The 24,906-nt window shown below is 35.0% G+C and overlaps 1 long non-coding RNA gene across 1 annotated transcript in view; it reads left to right on the forward strand.

Annotated features, from left to right (window-relative positions):
• LOC129058706 (uncharacterized) overlaps nucleotides 1-24,906 on the forward strand; it is a 260,308-nt gene that overhangs the window by 213,054 nt on the left and 22,348 nt on the right. The window contains exon 4 of the long non-coding RNA XR_010139297.1: nucleotides 1,366-1,545. This is a non-coding gene — a long non-coding RNA (uncharacterized LOC129058706). The remainder of the gene's footprint in view (nucleotides 1-1,365; nucleotides 1,546-24,906) is intronic.

Below are 24,906 nucleotides of genomic sequence, written 5' to 3' on the forward strand. Positions count from 1 at the left end.
AAGCTGCATGCAGTGATAATTAGCTTATTGCAAAAATACGGAAGAAAGGCAATCAAAGTCCATACATAATGGTCAACCCACTGAAGGGTCTTAGTTATGAAATATTAACCAACTGAGGACATGGTTTGAAAAAAGTTACTTTAGCAAAAAGAAAAAAGGAAACAAAGCAGATAACAGATACAAGAGGCGTGTCCATGAGCATGGGTACGTCTATGAGTGTACTATTCTGATTCATACCAGATCTCATCATAGATGAGAGGCCACATGAGTTAACCATGATACAGCAGAAGACAGGAGATGGGAAAGAAGATCTGTTGACTTTAGTCTTGGAAGATTCTACTTTGAGTGGCAATTTTAAAGAATATCAGGAATATTATATTTCTTTCCCTTATAGATCCAGTCTCAGTCCTTGATTCTCCATTGGATGCTTATTTACATGTCCTCACATTTTAAATGTTGTATAAAGACCTTCCACTTTTAAAAATCATATAGACAAAGTATAGAGGATAAGTATAACTACAAACTATAACAAAAATATTGGATATTAATTTATATAAGAATTGCTATATACTTTGATGTGCATTAGTCTATATATATGTAAAATTCATATATTCATATAAAATTAAAGTTTAAATTATAAAAATAGATAAGATTTGCTGAGGAGAGGATGAAAAAAGTGTAAGTACTCTTTACCTCCTTGGGCTTCTCCCACAGTTTTTCCAAAGGCTGCAAAGCTATTATTTACATCTGCTTCCCTAGAAGCAGACCTGCAACAGGAAATTTTATGCTATTGATTTATTAAGATAGTGTTCTCAGGAGAAACAAGTAAGGGAGTGAGGGAAGCAAGGTGGAGAAGGAGAAGGAGCTGCACAAGATGTGCTTTCAAGTGAAGACTAAGTTCGTTCTGGTCCCATGTGAACTTGGACCACAAATGACAAGACAGTTTGTCATCCCCTGAAGCGGGGCTGTTGTTCACCTTCAACACCCTCGTTTGTGATTAACCACGGGTTGCAAGGTGGAGGGAAGGAAAGGGTGCACCAGGCTAACACCCAGTCACTTTTAGGAAGGTGAGTGTGATAGTTAATTTTACGTCTCAACTTGACTGGGCCATAGCACACCAAAGCATTTGGTTAAATATTAATCTGGATGTTTCTGTGAGGTTGTTTCTGGATGAAATGAACATTTTCGTAGACTGAGTAAAGCAGTTTGCTGCCTCTCCTGACCCAACAATGTGGGTGGGGCTCATCCAATCAGTTGAAGGCCTTACTAGAAGAAAAATGCTGACCTTTTCATGAGTAAGGGGGGAAGTCCTCCTGCCTGACTTCCTTTGAACTGGGACATGTGCCTTTTTTTTCCTGCCTTCAGACTCAAACTAAACATCAGCTTTTCCTGGCTCTCAAGTCTGCTGGTCCTGAACTAAAACACACATTATCAACTCTACTGGTTCTTAGTCCTTTGGAGTCAGACTGGAACTACACCATTGACTCTTCTGGAACTCCAGCTTACTGACTACAGATCTTGGAACTTTTCAGCTTCCACAACCATGTAAGCCAATTCCTTTCTCATAAATAAGTCTCTCTCTGTATATACATCCTACTGGTTCTGTTTCTCTGGAGAATTCCAACTAACGAGGTGAGAAATAGCTTCTATAACGTAAATGAAAAGCTCCAGAAAGTATTGGTCTTAAAGTAAACATTGTTTCTTATGAAACGTTTCCTGTGATTTAACCCCATATTTACTGTCTAAATTTATCTGTCTAAAATAACTTTCAGGATTCTAATTTCACTGAATTTTTATACAGGTACCCGATCATTCACTTTCAACAAAGCTATTCTATATACTAAATTACCGCTGTGTTCTTTTTGGAAACCTAATATTTAGAAAAATCCAGAAGATGATCTATCTATTACTTAAACCTGAAACACTTAAATCTATCTATTACTTAAATTTATCTATTACTTAAAGCTGAAATGCTTACTTTTTAGCAAACATTTACTTTGTTACCTATTTCTGAGAGTGCAAAAGCTTCCTTTGAAAATGAGACATAAAATCAAGAAATGCAATTAAAACTTTAGGACTGGAAATTTCTCAGAGATTGTCTTGTCCAATATACTTTTTTTTTTCATACAAGTAAACTGAGGGAGAATATGAAGTCAGTAAGCAATAGGGGACATATAGGAGAAAACTTTTTACTTTACATTTTTAAGTTTTAACACCTTGATCAGCAGTTATTTTTAGTTGTAGCTTAGTATAAAGTCATTTATATACCATACATTTTTAATGTTGGACTCTTATTGCTTATGGTTCTAAATTCAACTCAAAAAATGCCTCAGATGCAATTTGCCAGTAAATATTTTATTAAAAGAATGTATCCTTCATAGAGAACAGATTATAGTGAACACAATATAGCCATTCTTTTTAAAACAGTTTATTACTACAAACCTTTGAAAAAATAATAATAATGGTGGTTGATAACAATATGAACATAGTCATATTAACACATTTCATCAAATATCCCTGTGAGGTCAGTACTTTCATTAACCTATTTTCATTAACATATGATTAAACTGTGGTGTCTGAACTCAGTTTTCCTGGCTCACAAAATGGCCTTATCAACCATGATATACTTCTCTAGAGCAAACATATTATCAACACAGAAACTACTGTTTAAAACATTTGAATATACATTTAAACCATTTTCATACATATTTGCTGGAAACTTATATGAACTAAATACTATTTCACCACTTTTCTTGTTTTGGCTATGAAATCAAACATTGAAAAATTATTGGGTGTAACCTAGTGAGGAAGTGGAAAATCATGTGCTTTAGTCCTTCCCTTAATCAGTGTGTGAGTCATAAAGCTTGCTATTTAATATGAAGATGATGATCTTGATCCACTGTCAAAGGACATGTATGTGGGGCTGCTTTCGCTGTTAATAAAGGATTACATAAGCTATACTTATTATTGTTAGGAAAAATTGTAATGGCACAGAAGTTAGGAGGCCTTGGGTTTAATTTCTGCTCTGTAAGTAGTTATTTGGCTTTAGCCAAGTCATTTAACTCTACGAGAATCATTTTCCTCTTCTTGAAAGTGAAGAGGTAGGAGTTTTGACCTAGATCAGTTTATAGATTCTTTCTAGGTCTGTTCCAACATTCTATGAGTCTATAATCTAGACCTCATTAGTGGTGTGCTACTAGTAATAATCAGGCCCAAATGAAATAAGTTGCATTTTGTATGTGATAAGTGCTGCCAGATTTTAGATTCCTACTTTTAATTTCTATTTTGAGATCCTCTTCTACCTTCTCTATGCTTTTTTAGAAAGCTTTGCTCTTAGAAAAGAACCAAAATACATGGATTGATTGAGATCATTCAAGAATTTTTAAATTATTTTACAAATTAGATTATAAAGATGAAACCTCATTAATAAGAGTAAATTAAATGTTTAAATGTTAGAAACAAACATCAGATTGGCCAGTCTAACAGTTCCCTATCTGAGCTGAAAGAAAAATAAATATATTATTATACTTTATCCATGTAGGAAAGTTATGTAACATGTCAAGAGTGAAGAATGAGTTTGGAAAAGTTGCTCTTCGTGGCATTCTTTTACTGTGAAATTCAAATGGTGTGCTTGAGCTGTTGGAAGCAGGCTGAAACAATTGGAAAACACTGAATTAGTGGGAGGTAAGGGAGGTATCTGCAACAGCTGGAGTAAAATGAACTTTTCTGCAGAGAAAAGCAGCTTAGTTAAAACCCTCAAAACTCAAACGTCAATCCGTCCCCAAGCAGGACAAGTGTGGGTGATATATGGAAAGGCTATTTTAAAATCTGCTTGAGCTTGCCAATCTGGAGATTTGCCCAGGAAAGAGAGCCTCAGAAAAATCATGATGCAAACAAGCAAATTTTATCAAATTTATTCAGAACTTGAGAGTCACAGAAACTAATTGGACAGAATCCCATCTAAGATTTCATCATTAATAACTACTATGACAGATAGTTCTTTTAAAGGTCTTTTCTTTCATGTCTGTTTCAATGACTTAATAAGTATGTGTATTTGTTTTGTGCAATATCATGACGGAAAAAATACTTTCTCAACACGTCCTTATAAAGCTAATTCTGTTCTTTTGGACCTTGCTGAATCTTATATCATTTTTCAAACATGGCTATGCTGTCAAATAGAAGTGGTAGGGACATTTTTTTCTAAAGTCAGAGCATTTCATTTTGAATGTTTAAGAAAATCACAAAAGCCAAGTGTTACTTTCCTTTAAAATAAAGGTTTGTTTAACATCTTGCATTATGCAAAATATTTAAGTGACATTAAATAACAGTGAATATTTTCTGTAATATCAACAGAATATTTTTGTCAGCAAAGTGAGGTCAATATATTGAGTGAAACACTCTGTATTAAACATAATATTAACGCTTATTGACTATGTATGTTAATGTCTTTTGCAGACTTCAGTTGAATCACTATGACTTATTCTAAATGAGATATTTTTAATGAAAATGTATCACATAGACAAGCTAAACCATTTCCAGGAATATTGTAACAGCTTCAAAAGAAGATGCTATAGTGTTAAAGGGAAGCATATGATTCTTGGTGTTAGTGCCAGAGAGCTATAGTTTTAATGTGTTGAATCACTACGAGTGATGACATGAATGATTAAATTTTGTAATAGCAACTTAATTTGAAAGAAGGAGATTCTCTGATTCAGGGACTTACTAAAATTTTTCAACAAGTGATAAAGATTGAAAATACGGCAAAAAAGTTTTCAGATAACTTAAAAAAAACTTCATGGTATAATGATTATTTTTATAAGCAATAAGATAGATTTGAGTTGATGAAAGTACTCCAGATGGAGTGTAAGTAGTATTTCATTCCTGCAAAAAACATTTTGTATTTAGTTATTCAGATGGTCATCCTAAAGACATTTATTTAAGATGCTAAATTCTGGCATCACAAATTACAGTGCTATTTGATGACAGGTGCTATAGATCAACAAGATGAGGTTATATTTATTAACAATTGAGAAATTAAAACATAGTGGAATGCAGAGCAACCAAACTAGGATAAAATTCACTGAAGGTTTAATTGGCTGGTACTCTTTTGGAATATATTAATATTGATGCACTGACTTTAAAAGACCAGCATTAACACTATCAGCCCAATCATCATAGATCACTGTTGATAACCAGACAGCAATTGTTACTGCACATTGTCAATGAAATTATTATTTTAGATTATATGATGATGTGGCTTGGAATAAATTCTAACTAATTATAAGAAATTGAAAGAAGCAACATTCAATTTACGAGTGATGTTTAATAAAAGTCATCACTAGCAAAATGCTAGAAAGTAACCTCTTTTAGAACACATGGACACAGGAAGGGGAACATCACACTCTGGGGACTGTTGTGGGGTGGGCGGAGGGGAGAGGGATAGCCTTAGGAGATATACCTAATGCTAAATGATGAGTTAATGGGTGCAGCACACCAGCATGGCACATGTATGCATATGTAACTAACCTGCACATTGTGCACATGTATCCTAAAACTTAAAGTATAATAATAATTAAAAAAAAAAAGAAAAAAAAAGATGTAAAGAAAAAAAAGAAAGTAACTTATTTTACTTGGCATCATTTAACCATCTCTAAACTTAATACAATGTGTACTATATTTTTTTTACAATAAGTGGCATAGGACATAAATTTCTTTCAAATCAATCTTATTTTCAAAATTTTGCAGTTAGGAATTGATTTGATGTGAAAAATATATATATTTTTTCAATAGCTCTCATTCAAACTTTAATGAAATAATTTTGTAATTGGTTGTTTAATGGCTATCATTCAGCAACTACTATTACCATGATTAAAAGTTCTGTGAAGACGGGAATGGTGTCTGTCATGTGAACTAGAGCCCCAGCACCTATCTTACATGGTGTACAGTCCCTCAATAAGGAATTGCTTATTAATGAAATGAATGCATAGGCCCATAGCTAGTAACTGGGAGGAAAGGGGATTCAAGCCAAACTGCTGACTTCGTGTGCAGAGACTAATCTGAATTTGGATGTGGCAGGATACAAGCATCAAATTCATGGATATATTTCCCAGTGAACTCAAACATTACTATTGAATAAACTATGTGTAAGATGAATAGCTTGACCAAATCAGTCGGTCATTCTTGTGGCATGATTTCATGGTTTGCTATTTATGGAAATGCCTTTAGGTTATAGTTTATATTACATATGATTCTAGAAAGTTCATGGCTAGGGCCACTGATTTAGTTCTCAGAGGAAAAATTAGATTTTCCAGGAAAACCTTCTTTTTCCCTCCCATAGTTTGTAACCTCAACTCTAGATAGAAATGTCTGTCTTGTTCTAAATGAAAAATCCTGGATTAAATGTGAGCAGACATTAGGCTTTTCCATTTCAAAATCTGAATCATCAGTTGACCAACTGGGTCACTGTTAAAAAATTATTTTAAATATTACTAAATCCACTTTTGGTTCTAAATTTATGTTGTATTAATAGCAACCAAGTGATATACATTTTATCCCTTTTAATTCTGAAAAAAATTCCATGAGATAAATGCTAGCATCCCAATCTGAGAGATGCAGAAAATGAGACAGAGAATTCAGATGAAGGTCTTCCCAATTTAAACAATTAATCCAGTGACTATTCTACAGTAAAATAAAGATAGTAATAAATAGATCACCCTTGAACAACACAGAATTAAACTACATAGGTCCACTTATACTCAAATTTTTTTTCAACCAAACAAATAAAACCTTTGTGGTAGGCAAACCTGCCTATACATAGGGCCAAATTTTAGTGTGCATATATTCCACAGGCAGGACTGCAGGATTTGAGTATGCACCAATTTTGTGTTTATGTAGTGTCTTGGAACCAATCCCCCAACTATACTGACAGTGCACTATTGTTCATAGTAATTTCTAGATAGTAGACATGAGCAAAAATTACTGTATTAATGGGATTTGTAAGCTAAAAATAATATATACAACACAGGCTATTGTTAGGGTCATTTAATCCAGGCTCCAGAGCCCTATGACTAGAGAAAAACACCTTGAGTTGGTATAAAATTCCATGAATATAAACAAGAAAAACCTAAATTGTCCCCACTGCAGAATTGTGAGAACTCTTAAGAAATATTTGAGGCTTTACTTTTATGATTCTATGAGTTATTGAGTCTTTAAATGTCACCATCTTTTCAAAATACAACCATGAATGTTACTATATTAACTAACATAGCGTAGTGGACTCCCTAGGCCTTTTGGGAGGCTTGGAGAAGCATTCTTTTGTGTTGAAGGCGAGGAACAGCCAGGTGAGGACTAGCCTTCTTAGAGCTTTATTTAAATCCAAGGATTATATAGGTTGTAGAGTCGCACTTATAGATCAGAACTTTTTAAAAATTCTTTTTTCCCTATATTTGGCAAAACTGATACTAAAGAAACATCCAAAATTCAATTAATTCGTCACCTTCTTGGTGGCTAAGAGACAGACATTTATTCATTTTCCCCAGTGAAATGTACCTCCACAATATTTCAGGGTTCAGCAGGGCAAAAAAAGAAGAAGCAGGCTTTTTGAGGAATTCATACCTAGTAAATACAACAGAGGTTGGCAAAGACACCGAGACTGAGAAACAACTGTTGCGGAAGGGCTGGGCTTAGGGTCCCATATTCACGGTTTGCAATGTCTGTACTGGAATCAAGCCTGTGAATAGTTTAGTGGTTAGCTTAGATGTTACTTCTGGCTGCATAATCTCTAAAACCAGTTTCCTGGCCCTCCTAGAATTTCTGAGGGCTATCTGAGAAGCTTTAATACATTATTCTGTTTCACTTAGTTTTTCTCATTTTAGCTAATAAATCTAGCTAAAATAAGCCTATCTCACACAACAGGCTTGTGAGTTAGAATAATAGTCCACCAAATAGGTGCACGTCATAATCCTGGGAATTCTGAAAACCTGAATATGAATTTTCTTGGTAAAAAGGGATTCTGCATATCTGATGAAGATTACAGACTTTGAAATGGATAGGTTATCCTAAATTATTGAAATAGGCTCAATCTACTCATATACACCCTTAGAAACAAATTATTTCTGGTGAGTGCAAGAGAGAGTCAGAGAGATGTGACCGAAGAGGCAGGAAATACTTCAAGCATGAGAGAGATTCCATTAGATGTTGCTGGCTTTGAAGATAGAGGAAGGGTGCCATGAGCTGAAGAGTGCAAGCAATTTCCAGGAGCTAGTAACAGCTCTCAGCTGACAACCAGCAGCAATAGAGACCTCAGCCCTACTCACTGGATGGAACATTCTGCCAACAACCTGAACAAGCAAGAAAACAGAACCTCTCTTAGAGCCCACCGGAGTTCTGACCCATGGAGTTCTAAAACGATAAATTTCTGTTGTTTAAAGCCACTAAATTTATGATTATAGAAAACTAATTTAAGGCTAGAGCAAACTCAATAGTTCATGGAGCAGTGTCTAAGTGGTAATGGGACAGGGACAATTTGTATAAAGCCAGAAAAGATGAGCCTGTTTCTGGAGACATTGATAGGATGTGAACCCTAATTCGTAGTCATAAAGTACAAAGTTTAGAATTATCTATTCTTACGCAGTCTAAGTTATCAAGTAACAGATGTGTATCTGGTTACCAAATTTATTTAATGAATTTAAATATTAATACCTGCTTCATTTTTAACTAATGTAAAATCAGTATAAAGGCCTTTAAGGATTGGACTTAACTTGATGGAAAAAGCAGTGATCTAAAGTCTTGTATTTTAAAGGATGGTTTGTGGGAGCTTGTTTGAGTGCGGAATCTCTGATGCCACCTGAGACCTACTGTCTTGTGTTGCTTAAAGGAGTATCTGTGGCTAGGTAATTGATAAAGAAAAGAGGTTTATTTGGCAGTTCTGTTGGCTGGACAAGAAGCATGATGCTGATGACTGCTTGGCTTCTGGAGAGGGCTTTTATGCTGCATCAAAATATGCCTGAGAAGATAAGATGAGAAGCAGGCACATGAAAAGAGGGGAAACCTGAGAGGTGCCTTGGCTTTCTAACAATTCACTCTCGTGAGAACTAATCCTGTCTCGTGAGAGCCAGAATCACTCACTCCCAGGAAAATAGCACCAAGCTACCCATGAGGGATTCATCCCTGTAGCCCAAACACCAGCCACTAGGCCCCAACTCCCAACACCATCACAATGGGGACCAAACTTCAATAAGAGCTTTGGTGGGGACAAGTAAACCATATCCAAACCCCTCCACTTACAAAATTAGAATTTGCATTTTAACAAGATCTCCCAGTGATTTTTTGCTGCCTAATGTTTGGGAAGCATTGATCTAAAGCTTGAACAGCAAAAATCGGAAAGGCAGCCAAATTAAATTTAAAAATCACTGTAAGTAATCACTATACTAAACTTATTCTTAGGCATTCTCCATTTTGTTTTATCACTTATAAAAAGGATAGTATATACTATTTCATAGGATTAAAGTCAAGATTTAATGATCAATAAAATTATTAATTCAGTAATACGTGAAAAGCTCTCTGCAAAGTGCCTGGCCGATAACAAATGTTTATAAAATATAAATATGATCAGTATTATTTCTTAATAGCCCATTCCTCTACACTAGCCTTCCTCTTCCTGCTTGTCCAACAATCCAATTTAAATAATATCTATACAGCAACTTGGTAACTTTGGTATAACTAATCATTTTAAATGGCAGTTACAGTAAATCAGGAGGGGAATCAAGCATTTTTTTTTTTTTTTTTTTTTTTGTCCTTCCTTTTTCTCCTTTGCAGAGGAAATGGGATAAGGAAAGAAGTCCTACCTAACTGTAATACCTAATATTCACTAAGTTTTCATATACATTAATTCATTGCCTATAAAAATTCTTCAGCTCTGGATATTTAGCCCAGTGGAAAATGACTTTAATCTGTGCAAATGAAGTCATATATAAAATCTAAAATGAGACAAGACTTAGATTTAGATATGTGTATTTTTATATCTTCAACATAAGTATAAGCATGAAATAGAAATCTGCAGGCCTAGTTTAGAAACCAGCAGGACCTGGGTTTAAATTCTGACCATTTGTCTTACTGTGTGACATTTGGCAAACCAACTTAACTACTCTGAAGTTTAGTTTCCTCATCTATAAACATCTGCCTTAAAAAATTATAATTCTTATTAAATATAAACATCTTTTCTATGTGGTCTGGAACATAGTAGGCATAAAATATAGGCTTTTTTCTTTCTTTTCAGACTTTTAGGTATATAAATAGGATAATGTATGTACCAGTATTATATCTCTAAATTTTAATCTGCACATGTTCTGGATATTTTCCTCACCCTCTTAGCATTGTTTTCTGAGGCCATTTCTTTCCCTGCTCATCTTGCGGGTTGGGATGCATGAACAAACACTTACATGTAAGTAAGTGATAGAAAAATTCAACTATCTGCTTAAACAATAGCTTCAGACAAGAGTGGAACTGTACACAGAAGAATAGAAGGTGGATGGGTAATGAATAACTCTGCTTGGAAAAAAGGAAAGAAGGGATCCTAAACATTGAATGAAAAAGAGTAAATAGTATCTTTCTTTTAAAGGGCTACAGACACAAACAAAAGGAGCTGAGCACAAACATATCTCTAAACAGGGACTCTATCAATCCATCAAATAGAGACAGAATTCTATCTAGTAGTCCTAAACCATTAAGAACATCTTGAACATAGTTTGAGGGAGTTAAACAGTGTATTGGTGACCAAAATGGAACAAAACACAACCAGAGATTATTCCATTCTAAACCACAGCAGCATTGTATATGCTGCCAAGGATAATTGCTATTTGCTTCTAACTCCAAGGAAAGTAGAGAAAGACCAAGTATCTTAAGAAGAACAATGCCTGAGGCTGCAAGGGACCCTGGACCTGAATATGAAAACCCTTAAACTGGATTACTTCACTAATTTGAGTAAGCTACTGGAGCTTCACGAAGTAACAGAGAGAAGAAAATTATTAATAATTATTAAATTTATTTATTTAGTATTTAAATATATGTATTATCTGTATATAATTATAAATAACCATTTTTTTACTGATGCGTTTGGATACATGCATAAAATATTTTCAGTATAAACAATTTACAATGTGAGTTTCTTTATGATGTTGTTAAATTTTTTTTTTTAAGACTTGGAACCTATTTAAAAAATATAATTTATATTTAATTATATTTTTATATGCATTTTTGAAGAAGGCTAGGGTTAAAATAGCCAGTTAAAAATAGCCACTAAAGATTTTAATGATAATTCTTATACTTCTATCAAATACCTTAAATTTATAAGATGTATTGAGTAGTTACTATATACAAGGCACTATCCAATGTGTCAAGATGATAATGATGGAAGAGACATGCTTGTTCAAGAATGGTACTTAATGTTAGAGGAATATGTGTAAAAATGACACAACACAATTCTATGGACATAAATGTTTTTGTGCTCATGTATTATAATTTTAAAGAGTATAACAATTCATGCTCTGTAGAATATTTAATATATTCAGAAATGTATCATTTGAAAATTATAAAGACCTGTAAGGATCTTTTGTCTTGTCATTATTCTTCAGAGATTAAAAAAAACAGATTATGCAGATTTGCAATTTTTAAATTGCCAGTAATTTGGTAATTTGGACCAAAATTCATATTGAAGACAACTTAAAAAGCTGGATAAAGTTAAAAAAACAATAGCCTGAAGGCATGGCAGAGCTAACACAGCTGTGAAAAAATTACAAGGTCAAGATTTGAAAGGTAGAAATCTAAAGATGGTTGTTATTTTGTGCTAATTTCTCTCAAATAGCTTAAGCTGATTCTTAAAAGAGTAGCTCAGTGTTTGAGAAGCTGAGCAAAGCTTTTGAAACTCCCTCAAGTCTAGGAAGAAAACTTAAGTAAACAACAAGTGGTGCAGCTCTCCCACACATTGAGGCCTAGTTTTAAATTATTTCAAATCTGAAACTAAATTAGGTAATCCCAGATTTCTAGTCATCTCTAACTGTGCTTAAGAGTTTAAACAACTTTGCTTGTTATATTCAAGGAGATAGATGATAAGATCGAAATATTTGGCAGAGCACAAGAATTTTTTTTAAATGAATATTCTAGAACTTAAAAAAATAAGAAACTAAATGAGGAATTTAATAGATTGGTTCAACCATAAAATAGACACGGCTAAAGAGATATTTAATTAATTCTAAATAGATCACAAGAAAATTTCCAGAATGAAGCAAGAAGAGATGAAGTATGTTAAGCAGAGGGCAGTATTTCAGAGTCAAAAAGAACAAAATTAGAAGATCAAAAACAGGTGTAATTTGATTCTCAGTAAGAGAAGAAAGAAAAAATGAGGAAGAAGCAATATTTAGAGATACAATTTCTGCAAATTTTCCAAAATCGACCACAACAAACAAATCAACCAATCACAGAAACTTTGAGAATGCAAAAAAAAAAAAAAGTGAAAAAAAACCCACACCCTTAGGTTCACAGAGTGAAATTTCTGAGGGAGGAAGGAGAGAGGGACAGAGATGGAGAGAGAAAGAGAGAATAAAAAGCAGCTAGAGAAACAATACAGATTGGTTTTAAAGGAGTAACAATTAACCTGGAACTAACTTTTCATAGAAGTAATTCAAGTCAGTAGACAATAAAGTGATATATTTGAAGTCGTGAAAGAGAGTAACATAGGACATGTAAGTCTTTTTTTAAAAATTTTATTATTATTATACTTTAAGTTTTAGGGTACATGTGCACAACGTGCAGGTTTGTTACATATGTATACATGTGCCATGTTGGTGTGCTGCACCCATTAACTCGTCATTTAGCATTAGGTATATCTCCTAATGCTATCCCCCGCCGGAGTGTGATAATCCCCTTCCTGTGTCCATGTGTCCTCATTGTTCAATTCCCACCTATGAATGAGAACATACCGTGTTTGGTTTTTTGTCATTGTGACAGTTTGCTGAGAATGATGATTTCCAGCTTCATCCATGTCCCTACAATGGACATGAACTCATCATTTTTTATGGCTGCATAGTATTCCATGGTGTATATGTGCCACATTTTCTTAATCCAGTCTATCATTGTTGGACATTTGGGTTGGTTCCAAGTCTTTGCTATTGTGAATAGTGCCGCAATAAACATACGTGTGCATGTGTCTTTATAGCGGCATGATTTATAATCCTTTGGGTATATACCCAGTAATGGGATGGCTGGGTCGAATGGTATTTCTAGTTCTAGATCCCTGAGGAATCGCCACACTGTCTTCCACAATGGTTGAGCTAGTTTACAGTCCCACCAACAGTGTAAAAGTGTTCCTATTTCTCCACATCCTCTCTAGCACTTGTTGTTTCCTGACTTTTTAATGATCACCATTCTAAATGGTGTGAGATGGTATCTCCTTGTGGTTTTGATTTGCATTTCTCTGATGACCAATGATGATGAGCATTTTTTCATGTGTTTTTTGGCTGCATAAATGTCTTCTTTTGAGAAGTGTCTGTTCATATCCTTCACCCACTTTTTGATGGGGTTGTTTGTTTTTTTCTTGTAAATTTGTTTGAGTTCATTGTAGATTCTGGATATGAGCCCTTTGTCAGCTGAGTAGGTTGCAAAAATTTTCTCCCATTCTTTAGGTTGCCTGTTCACTCTGATGGTAGTTTCTTTTGCTTTGCAGAAGCTCTTGAGTTTAATTAGATCCCATTTGTCAATTTTGGCTTTTGTTGCCATTGCTTTTGGTGTTTTAGACATGAAGTCGTTGTCCATGCCTATGTCCTGAATGGTACTGCCTAGGTTTTCTTCTAGGGTTTTTATGGTTTTAGGTCTAACGTTTAAGTCTTTAATCCATCTTGAATTAATTTTTGTATAAGGTGTAAGGAAGGGATCCAGTTTCAGCTTTCTACATATGGCTAGCCAGTTTTCCCAGCACCATTTATTAAATAGGGAATCCTTTCCCCATTGCTTGTTTTTTTCAGGTTTGTCAAAGATCAGATAGTGTTAGACATGTGGCATTATTTCTGAGGGCTCTGTTCTGTTCCATTGGTCTATATCTCTGTTTTGGTACCAGTACCATGCTGTTTTGGTTACTGTAACCTTGTAGTATACTTTGAAGTCAGGTAGCACAATGCCTCCAGCTTTGTTCTTTTGGCTTAGGATTGACTTGGCGATGTGGGCTCTTTTTTGGTTCCATATGAACTTTAAAGTATTTTTTCCCAATCCTGTGAAGAAAGTCATTGGTAGCTTGATGGGGATGGCATTGAATCTATAAATTACCTTGGGCAGTATGGCCATTTTCACGATATTGATTCTTCCTACCTATGAGCATGGAATGTTCTTCCATTTGTTTGTATCCTCTTTTATTTCACTGAGCAGTGGTTTGTAGTTCTCCTTGAAGAGGTCCTTCGCATCCCTTGTGAGTTGGATTCCTAGGTATTTTATTCTCTTTGAAGCAATTGTGAAAGGGAGTTCACTCATGATTTGGCTCTCTGTTTGTCTGTTATTGGTGTAGAAGAATGCTTGTGATTTTTGTACATTGATTTTGTATCCTGAGACTGCTGAAGTTGCTTATAAGCTTAAGGAGATTTTGGGCTGAGATGATGGGGTTTTCTAGATATACAATCATGTCATCTGCAAACAGGGAAAATTTGACTTCCTCTTTTCCTAATTGAATGCCCTTTATTTCCTTCTGCTGCCTGATTGCCCTGGCCAGAACTTCCAACACTATGTTGAATAGGAGTGGTGAGAGAGGGCATCCCTGTCTTGTGCCAGTTTTCAAAGGGAATGCTTCCAGTATTTGTTCATTCAGTAAGACATTGGCTGTGGGTTTGTCATAGATAGCTCTTATTATTTTGAAATACATCCCATCAATACCTAATTTATTGAGAGTTTTTAGCATGAAGGGTTGTTGAATTTTGTCAAAGGCCTTTTCTGCATCTATTGAGATAATCATGTGGTTTTTGTCCTTGATTCTGTTTATATGCTTGATTACATTTATTGATTTTCGTATGTTGAACCAGCCTTGCATCCCAGGGATGAAGCCCACTTGATCATTGTGGATAAGCTTTTTGATGTGCTGCTAGATTCAGTTTGTCAGTATTTTGTTGAGGATTTTTGCATCAATGTTCATCAAGGATATTGGTCTAAAATTCTCTTTTTCTGTTGTGTCTCTGCCAGGCTTTGGTATCAGGATGATGCTGGCCTCATAAAATGAGTTAGGGAGGATTCTCTCTTTTTCTATTGATTGGAATAGTTTCAGAAGGAATGGTACCAGCTCCTCCTTGTACCTCTGGTAGAATTCGGCTGTGAATCCATCTGGTCCTGGACTTCTTTTGGTTGGTAAGCTATTAATTATTGCCTCAATTTCAGCGCCTGTTATTGGTCTATTCAGAGATTCAACTTCTTCCTGGTTTAGTCTTGGGAGGGTGTATGTGTCCAGGAATTTATCCATTTCTTCTAGATTTTCCAGTTTATTTGCATAGAGGTGTTTATAGTGTTCTCTGATGGTAGTTTGTATTTCTGTGGGATTAGTGGTGATATCCCCTTTGTCATTTTTTATTGCATCTATTTGATTCTTCTCTCTTTTTTTCTTTATTAGTCTTGCTAGTGGTCTATCAATTTTGTTGATCTTTTCAGAAAACCAGCTCCTGGATTCATAGATTTTTTGAAGGGTTTTTTTTGTCTCTATTTCCTCCATTTCTGCTCTGATCTTAGTTATTTCTTGCCTTCCGCTAGCTTTTGAATGTGTTTGCTCTTGCTTCTCTAGTTCTTTCAATTGTGATGTTAGGGTGTCAGTTTTAGATCTTTCCTGCTTTCTCTTGTGGGCATTTAGTGCTATAAATTTCCCTCTACACCCTTTATTTAAAGAAAATATTACCTTACAATGAAGATTAAATAAAAACAATCTCAGAAAAGAAAAATGTAAAAAAAATATATTTCCCAGTACTGTCATAAAGGAAATGCAAAATGATGTTCTTCAATCAGCAGGAAAATGATTCAAAAGAAAAATCTGGAGTTACAGGCAAACTTTAGAAGCAATGAAAATGGTAAATATTGAGTACATGAAACAATAAAAATATCTTGCAAAAATAAAAAAATAGACCACTTAGGGCAGGAGGAGGTTGAACGCATTTGAAGAGTATTAATGTCCAGGTTTGATCTTAAACAGGCTTAAAAGTATCAGATAACATTATCTACTGACATTGATAAATTAGCAATGCATATTTATAATTTCTAGGGAAACCACTAAAAGGTTAATAAAAGGTTCTATCACTAATAATCTAAGGAATGGGAAAATGAAATAATATAAAAATGTTTAATTAATATGAAATCAGACAAAAAAGGAGAGAAAGGGGAAGAAAAATCAAATAATACAATAGTAGATTTATTTCAGTTTATTGGTGATTATGTTACATTAACTGGACCAAGTTGTCCAATTAGAAACAAAGTTCTCAAACTAAGTTAGAAATAGTATACAGAAGGTATATGATAAATCAAATAATATAGAAAGATTGAAATAGACAACTAGTACAAGTTAGAACATGAAAACATTAGCTCAAAGAACACTAGTGTAACTACAGCTAAAAAAGTAAACTTTGATGCAGAATGCATGCCAAGACATTAGAATATATACCTCATTAAAGGAAAAACATAATGCACTAGGAATATTTAAGATTTCAAATGTTTAATGCAGCCAATAATAAAACCTTGAAACATGACAGCACTGAAAAAAGTAAAAGAAAAACTTATAATTGTAGTGGAAAGTTTATCACTCCTTACTAATTGTTATAGAAACAGAAAAAAATAGTACAACTTTAATGAAAGATTTGAAGAACTTAACTAAAAATTTGTCCTAACTGACTTATTTTTAGTTGGTGATCAGCAACTTCAGACTCCATAATGGCATTTACAAAATTTGAAATTATATTCAGACTATTCTCTGATCATGGTATATTTCTGCTAGGCATAAACACATAATTTTGTATCTCTATCTCTATCTCTATATACACACATATGAGTCACTAGATGTATAGAACTGACATACTTGCATATAACCCATAAATAAAAGAAAAACCAGAATGAAAATTTGTAGAAAATTTATAGGCTTAAATTGATATCTTAGAAAAGAACATTTGAAAATCAATGATCTAAGCTTCCTTAAAAGGAGCAAATTAAGACAAAAGAAGTTATCTGCAAGGAAATAATATAAGATTACAGCTTAAGAATGCAAAAATAAAAAGGTGATCAACAAATCCTAGAATTGTACATTTGACAGTCTTTGTAATTGATAAATGCCTTGTAAAACTTGAAGGAAGGAAGGAAGGAGGGAGGGAAGGGGGGAGGAAAGGAGGGAGGGAAGGAGGGAGGGAGGGAAGGAAGGAAGGAAGGAGGGAGGGAGGGAAGGAAGGAAGGAGGGAGGGAAGGAAGGAAGGAAGGAGGGAAGGAAGGGAGGGAGGGAGGGATTGAGGGAGGGAGGGAGAGAGGCAGGGAAGGAAGGCAGAGAGGGAGGGAAGGAAGGAAGGAGGGAAGGAAGGGAGGGAGGGAGGGAGAGAGGGAGGGAAGGAAGGGAGAGAGGGAGGGAAGGGAGGAAGGAAGGAATGAAGGTGGGAAGGAAGGGAGGGAGGGAGGAAGGAAGGAGGGAGGGAAGGAAGGAAGGAAGGAAGGAGGGAAGGAAGGGAGGGAGGGAGGAAGGAGGGAGGGAGGGAAGGAGGGAGAGAAGAAAGGAAGGAAGGGAGGGAGGGAGAGAGGGAGAAAGGGAAGGAAAGGAAGGGAGGCTATCTAATATAAGAAACTGAAAATTTAGAAGACACCAATAGAATATTATGAAAAATTTTACTCCACATTAAAAAATTTAGATGAAATGGACAGTCCTAGAAAAAATGCAGCTTGCTAAATTTGACACAGATGAAATAAAATAATCAAATATTACTATATTTATTGAAGAATTTAATATAAAATCTAAAACTTTCCTATAGAGATAATTCCATTTTCAGATGATATGACCAATGAATTCAATCAAATATGTAGAGGAGAATTAATGCCAGTATTACATGACTCTTCCCAAGACTAGGAAAAACAGGAACAAATTTTGATAACATATTCTGTCAAGAACGTTATCACTGGTAAAAATTATAGGCCAATTTAAATCATGAACACAGATGCAAAAATATAAAATATTAACCAAAACATACAATGAAATATAAGAACAGCATATCATAATAAACTTGGGTTTATCTCCTAAATATAAGTTTAGTTTAACATTTGAAAAATGACCCATGTTTTTTAGTACTACATTAAGTCATTTGATTTCAACATATACAACTCCCTTAACAAATTAAACACTTAGTCATGAAAAAGAATTTAGAAAACCAGAAATTGAAGAATATTTTCTTAATGTAATATTGAGTACGTACAATAGGTATGTAGCTAGCCTCATACTTAATGGTATGATGTTGAATTATTTTTATTTAAAATAAGAAAAAAATGATACATGTTTTCATCACTTCTATTCAACATCTTACTAGAGGTCCAACCCAATATAATAAAAGCACAAATAAGATAAAGTAATGAATATTGTAAAATAAGAAATAAAAGTGTCATTACAGAAAGCATAATGATATGCCATAAAATAGAAGTAAATCTCCAAATAAATTGTTGAAATGAAGAAGTGAGTTTAGGAATAATACTGAACATAAGTTCAGCACACAAATATCAAAAGTATATGCACATACCAAGTACAAAAATAAAAATGAAATAAATTTAAAAACATCATTTTCTTTTTCTTTTTTTTTAACTTTTATTTTAGGTTTGAAGGTATATGTGGAGGTTTGTTACATGGACAAATTTTGTGTCACAGGGGCTTGGTGTACAGATTATTTCATCACCCAAGTAATAAGCATTGTATTCGATAGGTAGCTTCTTGAGCCTCCTCCTCCTCCCAGCCTCCACTCTCAAGTAGGCCCTAGTGTCTGCTGTTCCCACTCAGTGTTTAGTTCCCACTTATAAGTGAGAACATGCAGTATTTGGTTTTTTGTTCCTATGTTAGTGGGCTCAGGATAATGGCCTCTAGCTCCATCCATATTGCCGCAAAGGACATGATCTTGTTGTCCTATACTACTGTGAAGTATTCCATGGTATATAAGTACCACACTTTCTTTATCCAGCCTACCATTGATGGTTATTCAAGTTGATTCCATGTCTTTGCTATTGTGAAGTAGCAGGTAGTGCTGTGATGGACATACGCATACATGTGTCTTTATGGTAGAATGATTTATATTCCTTTGGGTATAAACCCAATAATGGGATAGCTGGCTCAAATGGTAATCTTGTTCTAAGTTCTTAGAGAAATCTCCAAAGGCTTTCTACAGTGTGAACTAATTGATATTTCCACCAGCAGTATATAAGTGTTCCCTTTTCTCCACAACCTCACCAGTGCTTGTTAGTCATGAAAGAACATCATTTCCAATAAATAGAATTGAACAAATTTTTAAAAGCTAAACTAGTGAAAAACAAGCAAGAACCCTGCTCAGACAAGTAAAATAGTATTGAGAGATAAATAATTATACAAGTCAGATATCAAAGAATATGTATTATTCAGTTTATTTAAGGATTTCTAATGGCAAATTTGAACTTTAGAATCAGATGTCAGAGTAGTGGTTACCTTTAACGAGGAAGGAGATGGTTGGAGTGAAGATTGCACAGAAAGAACTATTTCTTGTGGTCTATTTCTTTTTTTGGATGAGCATTATGTGCTTGTTTTCTGTGATAATTTGTTGCATTATAGATTCATTTAATGCATTTTATGTATATGTGTTATATTTCAAAATACAAACATTTAAAAATCCTAATCATTAATATAACAGAAATATTATTTTATATACACTACACATTTATATATATTTATATACATTTGACCATTGGACAATGTTGGGGTTGGGGTGCCAATTCTCATGCAATTGACAATTTATGCATAACTTTTGACTTCTCAAACTTAACTACTATAGCCTACTATTGACTGGAAGCCTTACTGATAACATAAATGATTGATTAACATGTAAATAGACTAGTATCTATGTGTATTTTATGCATTTGCTACATATTTACCTTAATAAATAAACATGTTGATTAAAAATAATCTGTGTATAAGTGGACCCTTGTAGTTCAAACCTGTGTTGTTCAAGGGTCATATATATATATCAAAATATATATCAAAGGTTAAGAGAATCTTACCAATACAGAAAGAGTACCAATTCCTTTGCTTAGTTGCATGTTCTGCTTGTTTGTGTGTCTAGAAACCCAGAGTGAGGATCCCATTCATGTCCTGGTATGATTGTGCCAATGAGAATAAACTACACACCTGGCAGCATCTTACCTCCTTTAGGCCAATAGAAGTTATTTAGAAAATTACCTCTTTCAGTGAATTAAATCAGCCAAATAGATTTGTATAGCCTTCCATGCCAAATGTAAGTGATAAAACTGCCCCTATATTTAGGATTAGACAATGAAGGCTGGCTTGTATGAAAAATTGAGTTTCATTTGCCAAAAAAAGAAATCAGTGCCAATTAAAAAAGCCAAATGCAGTGATGGTCACTGCTTTTCAAAGACAGTGTGTATGGGGGCTGGAGGGAATTCCCCCATTATTTATTTTTATGAGTGCCCCTCAGCAGATGATGTCTATTCCTGCAGAGCTACACAAATATTATCTCGAAAACAAGTTTTTCAGAAAAATGAAAAAAATCTATGCTTTGGTCAAAAATTATGTGCTGTATCAAGACGATAAAGCCTGTGTAGCTTTATTGTTCTACTGGCAGCTGATTGTTAAATTACCAGTCTGTTTGTAACCTAATGAGCATTCCACAAGCTCCTTCTGTTATACCTTTGCTACTGAGAGAAGTAAAATAGAGAACTGAGCAATCATTTGATTGAGTAACTGATCCCAAATTCCCACAATAATTATAATTATTTTGCAAATTGACATAAACATAAAATACATACCTTTAGAACATAAAATTCAATTGCATCAATCAAACAAATATGTTCAGCATTTTTATTTCTGTGTTTATAATTTAAAAAGAAACTTAGAATCAAACAATGTAAGGATGCCCACTTTTATCCCTTTATTTAATGTAACAATGGACTCCTCACCAGGGAAATTAGGCAACAAATAAATACATGAAATACACTGAAATCGGAAAAATAAAACTAAAATTATTTCTTTTAAAAGACATGATCTTACACACAGAAAATCCTAAAAATGTGACAAAAAACTAATAGGGCTCAGTTCTAATTTAAATTCAGAAATGTTGCAGAATACAAAATCAACACATGAAATTTAGCTGCATGTCATTGTTCACTAATAGTGAACAATCTGAAAAGGAAATATAAAAAACAATTTCATTTACTTAGAAATAAATGTAACCAAGCAGGCTAAAGACATGTACACTAAAAACTACAAAATGAAGCTGACAGAAATTAAAGAAGACATAAATAAATGGAAATCCATTTTCACTGATTAGAATAATGTTAAAATGTCAATACTACATAAAATGATCCGTAGATTTAGTGAAAAACCCTTACAAAATTTCAATGATGTTTTTTGCAGAAATAGAAAAATACATCCTAAAGTTTACAAGGAATCTCAAGGGACCTGAATAGCCAAAACAATCTTGAGAAAAAACACACTTGTAGGTCTTATGCTCCTTAATTTCAGAAGCCACAGTAATCAAAACAGTGTGGTACAGGCATAAATACTAATTGGCAGTAATAGGCAGTCCAGAAATCAACCCCTGAATTCATAATCCAGTTATTTTTTACAAGTGTGTCAAAATTATTCAATGGGAAAAGAACAGTCTTTTCAACAATTTTTCTTGGGAAAACATATCTACATGCAAAAGTTGGATATTTATATTATACCATGTACAAAATTTAACTCAAAATGTATCAAAGACCTAAACATAAGAGCTAAAATATAAAACTCTTAGGAGAAAATATGGATAAAAAAATTCATGACATTGAGTTTGGCAATGATTTTACAGGTATGACATAAAAAATACAGATTAAAAAAAGAAGAAATAGACAAATTGGCCTTGATCAAAATTGAAAACTTTCATTCATCAAAGAACACAATTAATAGAGTGAAAAGTAAGCTCCTATAATTTGAATATAGTTTGTTCCCACCAAAACTCACGTTGATGCTTGGTCCCCAGTGAGACATTGTTGAGACGTTGTGCCTTTAAGATTAGATCATTAAGAGAGGCTAATGTCTTTTTTCTAAGAGTAAATTCTTGCTCTCCTGAGACTGATTTAGTTACCCTGGCTGTTATAAAATGAGGCTGTGTCTCATGTCTGCTTTCTTAACAACACCTGCTTCCCCTTCTGTTTCTCTATATTTTCATACTGTACAAAGCCCTTACCAGAAGCTTCCAGATGCAGCTGTCCAGTCTTGAACTTCCCAGCCTGGAAAACCATGTGCTCAATAAACCTCTTTCGTTGGTATTCTGTTATGGCAACACAAAATGGAGTAAGACAGAAATTGATACTGAGAAGAGGAACTATGTTATATAGATACCTGAAAATATAAAATTTGTAACTGGGTAATTGATAGTTACTGGAAGAATTTGGAGAAGCAGGCTAGAAAAACCCTGTGTTGCAATGAAGACAACATTAAAGGCAACTTTGGTGAGGACTCCAAAGATGAGAAGACTAGGTAAAGTCTTGAACTTCTTAGAGATTGGTTAAATAGTCTGGCCAGAATGCTGATAGAAATATAAACACTAAAGGCCATTTTGATGAGTTTGCATATGGAAATGATGGATATCTTACTGAAACTGGAGTAAAGATCATTCTTATTATATAGTAGCACAGAACTTGGCTGCGTTGTGTCTATGCACTAGGGCTTTGTGGAAGACCGAATTTTTTTTTTTTTTTGAGACGGAGTCTCACTCTGTCACCCAGGCTGGTGTGCAGTGGCACAATCTCAGCTCACTGTAAGCTCCACCTCCCAGGTTCATGCCATTCTCCTGCCTCAGCCTCCCTAGTAGCTGGGACTACAGGCACCTGCTACCACGCCCGGCTAATTTTTTTTTTTTTTTTTTTTTTGTATTTTTAGTAGAGACAGGGTTTCACTGTGTTAGCCAGGATGGTCTCGATCTCCTGACCTTGTGATCCGCCCGCCTCGGCCTCCCAAAGTGCTGGGATTACAGGCATGAGCCACTGCATCCAGCTGGAAGACTGAACTTAAGAGTGATAGAAGAGCATATCTGGTAGGAGAAATTTCTAAGCAGCAAAATTCTCAGGATGGTGCGTGTTTACTTCTAACTGCTTCTAGAGAGCTGCTAAAGAAAAGAGAAGAAGAAAAGAAAGATTTGGAAAATTTACATTTGGCCATGTGATAGAATTAAAAAGTATTTTCAGGAGAGAAAATCAATTGTGTGGCCCAGGGACCACTTGCTAAGGAAATTAATATGTCTAAAATGGAGCCAGGTGCTAATCATGAAGACAATCAGAAAGAGGCCCTAAGGTCATCTCAGAGATCTTTAAGTCTGCAGCTTCCATCACAGACCCAGAGGCCTATGAGGGCAGAATTGTTTTGGAGATTAAGTCCCTGATGCCCTTCACCTGCTCGCTGCCCATGGCTGCCTTAGAACCCTGCTTCTGCATTCTTGCACAGTGGCCCTTAGCCACACAGCCATCTTTCTGGTGTCCCCTGGTGTGGTTCCACCCATGGCTCTGCCCCCTGCTTCAGAACATGCGAGTGGCAGATCTTGATGGGGTCCACATTGTGCTAATTCTGTAGGTATACAGAATGCTACAGCAGCAGGTACAGTAGGATTCACTTACATTTCAAAGGATGTATGGACTGCCTGGAAGCCTGGACAGAAACCTGCTGCACAGGTAAAGACACCACAGAGATTCCTTACCAGTAGAATGCCTGTGGAGCCATTAAAATGGGGCTTAAAAACTGTCAAGTCACTAACATTGTGCAATGCCTACCTGGAAAAGACACAGGCACTGGTATGAAACTCCAAACCGTGAGAGCAGCTGTGCAACCTGCACCAAGCAAAGCTAGAGAGGTGGGGTTGCCTGAGGCCTTGGGGGCCCAACTGCTGCACCAGTGTGCTCAGGATGTAGGTCATGGAGTCAAAGAACATTATTCTCTAACCTTAAGATTTAATATCTTCCCTGATGGGCTTTTAGCTTGCTTAGGGAAAGTTACTCTGTTCTTCCTATTTCTCCCTTTTAGAATGAGAATGTCTACCCATTTCCTGCTCCACCATTGTACCTTGGAAGCAGATAACTTGTTTTTGATTTTAGAGGCTTACAGCTGGAAGAAGTTTGACTTAAGTCTCAGATGAGACTTTGGATTTTGGACTTTTCGGTTGATGCAAAGTCGATGCTGGGACAAGTTAAGACTTTGGGGACTATTGTGATGGAATGATTGTATTTTGCATTGAAAGAAGGGAGTGTGTTTTGGGGAAGCCAGAGGGAGAATGTTGTGGTGTGAATATGGTTTGTCTCCACTGAAAGTCATGTCATGTGTTGGTACTCAAGGTAGTAGTTTTGGGAGGCAGTGCCCTTAAGATGTGATTAGGTCATTAAGAAGAATTAACAATTTTTGTTAGTTTTTTTTTTTTTTTTCAGGCGCGCTTTCTTGCTCTCATTAGATTTGATTTGTTATCACACAGCAGATTGTTACACAGTGAGGCTGCCTTTCATGTTTGGTCTCTTCTTACATATGCCTATTTCCCCTTCTGCTGCTTCTCCATGTTGTGATGCAGCATGAGGCTTTCACCAGAGGCTACCCAGATGCAGCTACCCAATCTTGAAGTACCCTTATTGGAGAACCATGAGCTAAATAAAACTCTTTCCTTT

Source organism: Pongo abelii, chromosome 2, assembly GCF_028885655.2.
Source record: "Pongo abelii isolate AG06213 chromosome 2, NHGRI_mPonAbe1-v2.0_pri, whole genome shotgun sequence".
Lineage (NCBI taxonomy): Eukaryota > Metazoa > Chordata > Mammalia > Primates > Hominidae > Pongo > Pongo abelii.